This window comes from Euleptes europaea, chromosome 12, assembly GCF_029931775.1.
Source record: "Euleptes europaea isolate rEulEur1 chromosome 12, rEulEur1.hap1, whole genome shotgun sequence".
Taxonomy (NCBI): Eukaryota; Metazoa; Chordata; class Lepidosauria; order Squamata; family Sphaerodactylidae; genus Euleptes; species Euleptes europaea.
The window spans coordinates 7828631-7840660 of NC_079323.1; the positions used below are offsets into that span (position 1 = coordinate 7828631).

At 46.3% G+C, this 12030-nt stretch overlaps 1 protein-coding gene across 1 annotated transcript in view; it reads right to left on the reverse strand.

Moving 5' to 3' along the window:
• The window catches only part of PRCP (prolylcarboxypeptidase), a 37461-nt gene extending 27347 nt beyond the window's left edge, over positions 1 to 10114 (reverse strand). The window contains exon 1 of the mRNA XM_056858528.1: positions 10024 to 10114. The gene's annotated coding sequence lies outside the window, so the exon portion shown is untranslated. The remainder of the gene's footprint in view (positions 1 to 10023) is intronic.
• Positions 10115 to 12030: the final 1916 nt, after the last annotated feature.

Below are 12030 nucleotides of genomic sequence, written 5' to 3' on the forward strand. Positions count from 1 at the left end.
CAAGAGCCCACACAGGCAGCTCCCACCTCCAAGTACTAGCTGGATATCTCCCACTATTACCACTGATCTCTAGCCAATAGAAATCAGTTCCCCTGGAGAAAATGGCCACTTTGGCAATTGGACTCTAAGGCGTTGAAGTCCCCCCCTCCCCAAACCCCGCCTTCCTCAGGTTCAGCTCCAAAAACTCTCCGAACTCTCTCAGCCCACGCGGAGGGAGGCAATGGCAAAACCACCTCCGAACGTCTCTTGCCTTGAAAACCCTACGGGGTCGCCACAAGTCAGCTGTGACTTGACAGCACTTTCCCTCACCACAATGCCACTTTTGGTTTACTCGTTTATTTACAGTTCACCTTTCTTAGTGAGCCTCAAATGGATTACACCGATGTAAGTCAATACAATAAATAAGATGAGACCTCCAATACACAGTCAACTAGATTAGGGTTCCAGAAATCTGAACAAGCGTAGCATATTAGATATGATACAGAGTGCAGATATAAGGCAGAAACAATTGTACTACATTAGTAAAAAGCAATGCAGAAACATAATAGCTGCAGCTAACAGATAATATGTCCTTTTTTATGCCATCAAGTCACAGCTGACTTATAGCGACCCCGTAGGTTTTTAAGGCAAGAGACATTTGGAGGCAGTTTGCCATTGCCTGCCAACGGTGGTATAGTCCACAGTCCCTTTATAAAGTGCGTTCCGAAACCATTTTGTTATTATGTTTATAGGAACAACTCCGATTTACATAGTTCATGGAATGACAGGCGTGGGGGGGGGGCTTGACCTCCACAGGCAGGCAGTTCTACAGACAGGGGCCACTTTTTCCGCCCCATAACACTGGATGAGCTTTTCCCTATAGAAGAATGTAGTTGGGTAATGCTGTCCGTGAAGGCAGTCAGCCATTTTGGAGGGCATCCTAAGGATCCTCAAAGTTCTGTTGAATGCTGTTCAATGGCCACCACAATAAACCCAGTTATATGGCACTGCAACGCCTGTTTGTGTCTAAGGTTCTAGCAACTCTGAATGGAAAATTGGGTTTGGGCCACCACATAAGCTGTGTATGAAACTAGGAACGTGCTAATTACAAGTCTTTCGACACACATTGATAGCATGCATGATCTTCCTCCCTGTTTAAGAGGAGGCATCCATTAGCTGGCAAGCAACCTGACTGGCAAAATCTTACCTTCCGCCCTCCAGTTACTTTCACTGAATCGCCCAAGAACAGGCATTACTACAGTAAGAGAAATGCACAGATTGAGGATCCTTTCCTTCCTTCAAGCTCCCTTGGCCCAAAGGTCTTGAGCAGTAAAAGGGAAGCCTTTACTTCTTTAAGGAAAATATGGTGGATAGATACTTGGCTACCGCTAAAGTTGCCCTTGGGTCACTGTCCACTAGCAAAAAGGGGGCTGTTTTATCTTTTGTTACAGTGGCAGGAAGTCTGATTAGGATAGGAATAATCCATTGACTGTGATAATTATATTGGGGCCATTCCAACATCATATGGGATAATGAATCCACTCTCTTCACATCCCATGGACTATCTGAACAAGGACAGTTGCCATATTTTCCATTTGACACCGCCAAAGGGGCGGCGTTCAAGCGAGCAAGCATGAATGATCTATGGTATCAAGGGACTATTAAATTGCTAAAATAAGCTGGAGTGATTGAGGATCCCACAAACGCTTTTGCTCTAACAAGTTCCTTATGCAAAGAATAGAGAGATTCACCCATTAGCTTCAAATGCTTCTGCTAGCTCTATTGTCTTCAACCTTTTAAGACCCAGGAGCCCATTATAATCCTAGTGCACAACACCAAGGTCTCCTTATTTTTTATGCTAGAGGAATCCATGTTTCTCTAGAATGGAGAGATGGAAAGGGGAACATGGCTCCCACTCCACCAATGAGAGTAGAAGATGTTTTTGCTAAATTCAACTAAAGATGTGAAGGCCGAGGGGAAAAAAACCATTCAGAAAAGTTCTCTCCCCCAACCCCCACCGGTCTTTTTTCCCTCCAAAGAAAATGTGGGGAGTACTGAACAAACTTATGAAATATTTCAAATGAGTGAAATGCTTTTAAAGAGAAGGTGGGCATACTGTAGACATACACAGCTCTCAAATCCAAGATGCGTTTCTGCACCTAGGATACTTAATATTCATATGGGGAGCATACAGGGCTTTCATTGCTTCTCAACTGTTGCATGCCTTCTGTTGTCCTTTTGACCTGATGTGGGTAACCTTTTTGCCTCTCCCTCAAACCACTGAGACGCATGGGGTAAGAAGTAGCTTATTGCCCTAAATTGCCAGAGAGAAGGTGGGGCAGAAACTCCACCAACGCCTCAGAAGAGAACTCTGAAGTTTCACTTAGAAATGAGTTCTCTCTAATCAGATAGTACACATGTAGTTTTCTCTCAAGTATTGGGAGTATTTGCAATTTTGCTTGTAGAAAACTAAGACATTTATAACTTTTAAATTCCACAAATAGCATATACAATTGCAAGATTTGACAAGTTACAAATGATGCATTTTATGTTGTTAAAGCGGTAAAAGTAGTATGTTTGATAGGACAGAAAGTACTGCATATATTTTAATTTACCCCCAAATTCCCATTTTCCCCCTCCACCCCCCAAAAAAGTCTTTTTTCTGCTGTTTCAAAATTTCTTGAAACTTTACTTGTCTAACGTGGTGAGAAAAGCCACATTAGTTAACTCTTCCTGATCAGCATATTTGTTCACATGTACAGGACCTTTTTGTGCCCAATCTCTCCCTCTTCTGTTCTTATACCAGCAAGAGAATAGTGGCAATGCTACTGAAGTGGAACATGACTCTTGGAATCAACTGATCAAACACTGATGTTCTCACTGGCATTGGCTCTGGAAGAATTTGGTTTGGCTTGTTTGATCTTGCATTTTAGGCTGCCAGGATACCGCTTGTTTCAGATGAACAGTGGAAAAACTGTCCTGAGAAGACCAGATGAGCAGTAAGTGCCTTTCTGTCTACCTTTAAAGCCTTACACGGTCTGGGACCATCATAGCTACGGGGCCGCATCTCCTGGCATGTTCCCCGGAGAAATTTACGTTCATGTAATACCAACTTACTGGTGATCCTTGGCCCAAGGAGTATCTGGCTGGCCTCGACCAGGGCTTTTTCGGCCCTGGCCCCTGCCTTGTGGAATAGTCACCCTAATGAGATCAGAAGAAGAGTTGGGTTTTATATGCCGACTTTCTCCACCACTTAAGAATCAAACCGGCTTACAATCCCCTTCCCTTCCCCACAGCAGACACCATGTGAGGTAGGTGGGGCTAAAAGAGTGTGACTAGCCCAAGGTCACCTAGCTGGCATCATGTGGAGGAGTGGGGAATCAAACCCGGTTCTCCAGATCAGAGTCAAACTCTCTTAACCACTACACCATGCTGGCTCTCCAGCTCTGTGGGATCTTCAGGAATTCTGCGGGGCCTGTAAGACAGAGCTATTCTGCTGGGCTTATGGTTGAGGCCAGCAACAGTTCTCATTATAAATAATGGCCTCCCTAATACTTCCTCGCTGCAGAGCGCCACCCCTGGTACCCCTGGATACCATCTTGGGAGTGGTCAGATTCATCTACCAGCTGCAGATGGCTATTTTTGGGATTTTAGCACCATGGGGGGCATTATTGTCCTATTTATTAGAATGATTTGGGCTATTTTAAATTGTATTTTAAAATGTTTTATTGTATTCTGGATTATGTAAGTCGCTCTGAGCCTTCGGGTTGGGGAGGGCGGGGTAAAAATGCAATAAATTTTTAAAAAAATACCTGTCCACATTACTCTTGGAGCAAGACAGGCAGCTGCCATAGCACAATTGGGGCTTTTGCATATGCATTTCCCCCATGGCAATCCACACAGCTGGATCGATGAAGAGACCAACATGTTCAATGCTTATTTGTAAAGCTGGTGTGCTTCTGTCAGAAGACAGAAAGTCTCAAAATGGGCAGGGCTTCCCAATGTATGTTCATACCATGTGAGTTCTGGTTTGTGCTATAAACTGTGCGTGCTATCCACACCCCCATTAAATGAACCTGTATGTAAGTCAGGTGACCTAGTTTTTTTCCTCCCCAGTCTCTTCCTGAAGGATCATCTTCCCTCCCATAAAGCCCGTTTGAGAGTGTAGCTCCTCATCTAGCCAGTCACACTTCAACATTCAAAGTGAAACAGAAAGATAGCTACATCATTAATACTACCCAAACAGAGAACTGGTTCACACCCCTCTAATCAGACTGTTCTTGACACCAAATCAAGTTAATGCTGTACGTTTCCACAATAACCGAGACACCTCTTAATTATCAGCTGTGGGAGGTGTCACTACCCTGGTATTTATATGCAGTGATTGGAACATATTAAAAATTTAAATACCAAATGTGGAGTTCTGAAATGCCTTGGGTGGAGGCAAAAGGGAGGTCCTCGCATACTGTCAGGGCAGCACTTAGGAGCCAATTCAAGAAGATCAACAAGCTTTCCACATGTCAGAAGATTGCTATGAAGCATGCTTGGCATCTGTTCCAATCAATTCAACTCCAGTATGGTATAGCACAGGGGTGTCCGACGTTCTGCCTTTTCTGGCACCCGCCAAGTGTTTTTAGGAGGTGGGGGGGCTAGGGGGGGTTCCCCAGCAAGGCTTCTGGCTAACTGTTGGAGATTTGATTTGCTGTGCAGATCTTTTAAATGTTGCTTTGGCAGCACCAGCTGCCACTGCAGCACAAGGACCTACACTGGGGCAATTATTTTGTGGCTGGCTCTGCCTCCTACGGCAGCCATTTTGGAGCAGCACCCACCATGCTGTGTCAAAATCCAAACGTGCTTGCAGGCTCCAAAAAAGTCAGGGAACCCTCATTTACACCGTGTAATCCACCCTGTAGTCTCAGAGAGCCAGTGTCGTATAGTGGTTAAGAGCGGTGGTTTGGAGCGGTGGACTCTGATCTGGAGAACCGGGTTTGATTCCCCACTCCTCCACATGAGCGGCAGAAGCTAATCTGGAGAACCGGGTTGGTTTCCCCACACCTACATATGAAGCCAGGTGGGTGACCTTGGGCGAGTCACAGTGCTCTCTGAACTCAGCCCCACCTACCTCACAGGGGGTCTGTTGTGGGGAAGGGAAGGTGATTGTAAGCCGGTTTGATTCTTCCTTAAGTAGTAGAGAATGCCAGCATATAAAAACCAACTCTTCTTCTTAAGAGAGGCAGACTTTAAATAAATAAAAATGGTATATCTAGTCACCTGTCCACCATGCTCTTCTGCTGTTTACAGAAGGCAAGAAGGACAGTCTGAGGAAGAATAAGTGGGCACAAGTTCGACATCAGAACTGGCAACATTCTGCCACAAGTTTCTATCTATCAGGACCCTTGGTCATCAACTGCTTTAGAAGACTCCATTCAAAGGAAATCCAAAGGAAGATTTAAGAAGAAGAGTTGGTTTTTATATGCCGACTTTCTCTACCACTTGAGGGAGACTCAAACCGGCTTACAATCACCTTCCCTACAACAGACACCCTGTGAGGCAGGTGAGGCTGAGAGAGCTGTGACTAGCCCAAGGTCACTCAGCTGGCTTTGTGTGTAAGAATGGGGAAACAAATCCAGTTCACCAGATTAGCCTCCGCCGCTCATGTGGAGGAGTAGGGAATCAAACCTGGTCCTCCAGATCAGAGTACACAGCTCAAAACCACCACTCTTAACCACTACACCATGCTGGCGTAGAAAGGTCTCTGCACTTATCAACGAACAGCTGAAGTATGCAACCCATGTTAAAACTACACCTCCCACACTTCATGGAACCCTACTGTCCACCTTTCTCTCTGCTGTATGTATTTCACTGACTAAAGCTTTGTTACATGCATTTTGATGAAGCGCAGGGCACCGGCTCATAAAAGCTTATGCTTCAATAAATTTGCCAGCCTTCGACATACCTCAAGATCCCTTTGTCCTTGCTGCAGCCCAAACTATGCATGGCTGTTTTGGTATCAGCACACCGGAATATTGAAATTATCATGAGAGTGGAGGAGGCTTGAAACCCATAATTAGAAGACTCCAGCGCCCTTTAAACGTAACCCATGTAGTATCAGAAGCAATTATCTTCTGGGTTGTCACTTCAGCACTCCCTTATCATAAGGATGTCTGAAACCATGTGGTTTCTAGCACTGGGAAAAGTAATTAACACTGCCCACATGGGTGCGGGCCTTTAGACGTTACAGAAAGGCCATTTTTATTCACATTATTTCTATTCTGACTTCCTCACTTGGACTCAAAGCAGATTGCAGAGTGAGTCAATACAATCAACAGGGTCGAGTATTCAATAAACAATTCAATTGGATTAGGGCTGTAGAGCCAATCATAGAGTTGGGAGGTACAACCATGGTCATCTAGTCCAATCCCCTGCACAGTAAGGAAATTCACAACTACCTCCCCCACATACACACCCAGCGACCCCTTCTCCATGCCCAGAAGATGGCCAAGATGCCCTCCCTCTCATGATCTGCCTAAGGTCATAGAATCAGCATTGCTGACAGACGGTCATCTAGCCTCTGCTTAAAAAACTCCCGAGGAAGCCTGTTCCCCTGAGGAACTACAACAGAAAACAACTCAGCACCATCCTCTATATGACAACCCTTCAAGTACCCAGTGACCCCTTCTCCATGCCCAGAAGATGGCCAAGATGCCCTCCCTCTCATCTGCCTAAGGTAATAGATTCAGCATTGATGACAGTCATCTAGCCTCTGCTTAAAAACCTCAAAAAAAGGAGAACCCACCACCACCCGAGGAAGCCTGTTCCACTGAGGAAGAACTCTAGCTGTCAGGAAGTTCTTCCTAACATTTAGCCAAAAACTCTTCTGATTTAATTTCAACCCATTGGTTCTGGTCTGACCTTTGAAACCTTTAGGGAAACAAATAAGCAGACCAACATGGTAAACATTAACAGCCTTTCCAAAAAAGAAAGAAGCTACACTTACTATGAAGCAGTTTGGTATAAATATGAAGAACGCATGAACAATGTGGTAAGCTGCTTTGGGGGAGAAAAGCAGGAAAGAGACACATACTATATTTATGCACAAGGAAGACACCCCTGAATAGAAGGCAACCCCCTCTAAAAAATGTTATAGACTTTTGATTATTGGACAAACACCCTTTTTTATGGCATACCTGGGGGAAAAGCCAATTTAAGTAAATACTGTAAAAAAAAAAGTGAATTTCCTGCATTGTGCAGGGGGTTGGACTAGATGACCCCGGTGGTCCCTTCCAACTCTATGATTGACCAATCATTCACCCTCAGCTTAGCCTACCACGCAGGGCTGCTGTTGCAAGAACAATGTGATAAGCTGCTTTGGCGGAGAAAAGCCGGGAAGAAACACATACTATACTTGTGCACAAGAAAGACAACCCGCCCTGAGCCTGGCTTTGGCCAGGAAGGGCTGCCTACAAATCGCAAAAATAAATAAATGTAAGGCAATACCCACTAAATATGTTATAGATGCCTGATTATTGGACATAACTTATTTGCATGCCAATATAAGATACACACTTCCTTTTTATGGCATACCGGGGAGGGGGGGAAGCAAATTTTGAATAAATACTGTAAAAAAAATTGTGACTCTCCTGCATTATGCAGGGGGTCATAAGACCATAATAAAGGCCCTGTTGGATCAGACCAAGGCCCATCAAGTCCAGCAGTCTGTTCACACAGTGGCCAACCAGGTGCCTCTAGGAAGCCACAAACAAGACTGCAGCAGCACCATCCTGCCTGTGTTCCACCGCACCCAAAATAATAGGCCTGTTCCTCTGATCCTGGAGAGAATAGGTATGCAGCATGACTAGTATCCATTCTAACTAATAGCCATGAATACCCCTTTCCTCCATTAACCATTTCCATTTATTTATTAGCTCCTTTGACCAAAGGTCTTGAGCTTAAGCTTTCCTCCATTAACATGTCCACTCCCCTCTTAAAGCCCTCCAAGCTGGCAGCCATCACCACATCCTGGGGCAGGGAGTTCCACAATTTAACTATGCGTTGTGTGAAAAAATACTTCCTTTTCTCTGTTTTGAATCTCTCACCCTCTAGCTTGAGCAGATGACCCCATGTTCTAGTATTATGAGAGAGGGAGAAAAACCCCTCCCTGTCCACTTTCCCCAAACCATGCATAATTTTATAGACCTCTATCATGTCTCCCCTCAGCCGCCTTCTTTCCAAGCTAAACAGCCCTAAGCGTCCTAATCGTTCCCCATAGGACAGTTGCTCTAGTCCCCTAATCATTTTGGTTGCTCTTTTCTGCACCTTTTCAAGCTCTGTAATATCCTTTTTTAGGTGTGGTGACCAGAACTGTACACAGTATTCCAAGTGTGGTCTCACCATAGATTTGTACAAGGGTAGTATGATATCAGCAGTTTTATTCTCTATTCCTCGTCTAAGTATGGCCAGCATGGGATTTGCCTTTTTTACAGCAGCCGCACACTGGGTTGACCTCTTCATTGAGCTATCCACTACCACCCCAAGATCCCTTTCTTGGTCTGTCGCTGCCAGCACAGATCCCATCAGTGTGTATGTGAAGTTAGGATTTTTTGCCTCAATATGCATCGCTTTACACTTACTCACATTGAATCTCATTTGCCATTTTAATGCCCATTCTTCCAGTATGTAGAGATCCTTCTGGAGCTCCTCACAGTCCAATTTTGTTTTAACCACCCTAAATAATTTGGTGTCATCTGCAAACTTGGCTACTTTACTGTTCAACCCCAACTCCAGGTCATTGATGAACAGGTTGAAAAGCACCGGTCCCAACACAGATCCCTGAGGAACCCCACTGCTCACATCCTGCCATTGTGAGAACTGACCATTGATTCCTACTCTCTGCTTCCTATTTTTCAGCCAGCTCTCAATTCATAAGAAGACTTGTCCTCTTATCCGTGACTATGAAGTTTGCTTCACAGTCTTTGGTGGGGGACTAGATGACCCTGATGGTCCCTTCCAACTCCATGATTCAGACTGATCATTCTCCCTCAGCTTAGCCTACCTTGCAGGGCTGCTGTTGCAAGAACAATGTGTGCTTTGGGGGCAAAAAGCAAGGAAGAGACACATACTATATTTACACACAAGGAAGACAACCCTGAATAGAAGGCAATCCCCTCTAAAAATGTTACAGACTTTTGATTATTAGATAGAACTGTTATTTGTATGCCAATGTAAGACACATACCCCTTTTTTATGGCATACCTGGGGAAAAACCAATTTGAGTAAATATTGTCAAAAATGTGAATTTCCTACATTGTGCAGGAGGCTTGAACTAGATGGCCCTGATGGTCCCTTCCAGCTGTACAATTCAGACCAATCATTCTCCCTCAGCTTAGCCTACCTAGTAGGGCTGCTGTTGCAAGAACAATGTGGTAAGCTGCTTTGAGGGAGAAAAGCAGGGAAGAAACTGAAGACAACCCGCCTGAGCCTGGCTTGGGCCAGAGACAGGCTACAAATCGCAAAAATCAATCAAACTAAGGCAATCCCCTCTAAAAAAGTTTTAGACTGCTGATTATTGGACATAACGGTTATTTGCATGCCAATATAAGACACACACCCCTTTTTAATCTATTTTTGTGATTTATAGTCCACCCTCCCCGGCCTCAAGAACAGGCATCATTATTTAAAATATGTCAATAAAGTCAATAGTAAAATTAACCATACAGTCTAATTTTAAAACAATAAAATCCCAATTAAAACTAAAAAAAAACAGCATACCTGGAATAAAAAGCAAACTTTGAGTAAATACTATTTTTTTTTAAATTGTGAATTTCCTGCACTGTGCAGGGGGTCGACTAGATGACCCCAGGGTCCCCCTTCCAACTCTGATGATTTTATAACAATACTTGACTGCCAGTGGCCATGAGTTCCAGAGGCTCGCTCGGAGAACTTTAAGGTTTGTGTTTTTAAAGTCAGTCAAATGGAAACAGAGGACATCGCTCTCACTAGGAGGCTGTCCTGGGCTGAGGCGAACCCTCCTCCGCATCCCCTCACCTTCTGGTCGAAGTAGCAGGTGCGGTAAGAGCGGCTGAAGGAAGCCGAGACGGGATCCGGGAGGGAGGCCGAGCGGAGGCGAGGGAAGGCGCCCAGGCCCGGCGCGGGGGCTGCCGCCACGGCGACCAACAGAAGCCCCCCAATGCTGTGCCACCACGCCATGACGCCCCGACTCTCCTCGAGTGCCTCAGGCGGAGCATCGCCTCACCCTTTTATACTCCCCCTGTCCGAAGGGGCGGGGCGGAACCTGACTCCGCCCACGGGGCCGCAGGCGTCTCTAAAGGGGACGCGGAGGAGCTCGGGCACCGCTCTCAGCGGATTGGTTGTCTCCAATTTGTGATTGGCAGACCGGAGCGTTGGGAGGGGGCGGTTGGGAAAGCGGCCTCCTCACCCATTTTATACCCCCTTTTCCGAAGGGGCGGAGCTAAACCTGACTCCGCCCACAGCCGCTACAGGGGACACGGAGGAGCTCGGGCTATGCTCTCAACAGATTGGTTGTCTCCAATTTGTGATTGGCAGACCGGAGCGTTGGGAGGGGGCGAGAGACGTTGGACTCGGGGGGGGGGAGGGCGGTTGGGAAAGCGGCCTCCTCACCCTTTTTATACCCCCTTTTCCGAAGGGGCGGAGCTGCACCTGACTCCGCCCACAGCCGCCACAGGAGTCTCTACAGGGGACACGGAGGAGGAGCTCGGGCTATGCTCTCAACAGATTGGTTGTCTCCAATTTGTGATTGACACACCGGAGCGTTGGTCGAGGGGGGTGAGAGACGTTGGACTAAGGAGGCGGGTTGGGAAAGCGGCCGAGCGTTCCGATTGGGTCCCGGGAGAGGGGGAAGAAGGTGGGACTCGAGCGGCGATTGGCTAGTCCACTTGAGGCGGGAAAGACGTCTCCGTCGGTGCGCTTCTTTGCCCCCCACCTCTTCAAGACTGTCAGGAGACTCGTCGGCGATTGGCGCGCGCGCGAAAGCGAAGCTGGTGTCGTCACTTCCGCATAGGGGAGAGGAGGGGCTGCCTTGAGGATGTCTGGGGGGGGGAAAGTCAGCTGCTCTCCTTTCTTCCTTGCCTGACTCCCAAGCATTTTCTCACCTGGGGGGCACTGTCTCTTTAAAAACGACCCACCAGGTAGAAACCCAACAGGTGAGGCTTTACCTCCCTCTGTGGATGGTGGGGGGGAGGATTCAGTGAGTATATGCTAACTGGAGTTGGGAAATACCTGGAGATCTGGGGGTGGCGCCTATGGTGGTCGAGGTGTGAGGAGTGATAGATCAGGCCACAGAGTCCACCCTCCAAAACAGCCATTTTCTCCAGGGGAACTGGCCTCTGTAGATCACTTGTAATAGTGGGGGATCTCCAGGCCCCACCTGGAAGTTTTACAGCACTATTGCAACCTTGATTTTTTTTTTTTTTTGCCCTTTTATTCCATAGTTTTATCTATTATGTGTAGCGAGGCACTGTGGTGTAGTGGTTAGGGCAACTGGATGAGGGGCTGGGTTCAAATTACCACTCGACTTGTGAAGAGCTCAGTTCAGCTGGTTCTATTTGCTCTGTGGCTTTTGCCCTTTTATTCCATAGTTTTTATCTATTATGTATAGCGAGGCACTGTGGTGTAGTGGTTAGGGCGATTGGACAAGGACCTGGGTTCAAATTACCACTCGTGAAGAAGTCAGTGCTAGCTGGTGCTATTTGCTGTGTGGCTTTTGCCCTTTTATTCCATAGTTTTATCTATTATCTATAGTGAGGCACTGTGGTGTAGTGGTTAGGGCGATTGGAACAGAACCTGGGTTCAAATTACCACTCGTGAAGAACTCGGTGCTAGCTGGTGCTATTTGCTGTGTGGCTTTTGCCCTTTTATTTCATAGCTTTATTAATTCTGTATAGTATGGCACTGTGGTGTAGTGGTTGGAGTGTTTTGGACCAGGATCTGGGTTTGAATTAAAACACAACTTGTGAAGAACTCAGTGCTATTTGCTGTGTGGCTTGGATACCTGTGGTACCATTTGGGTGCAAA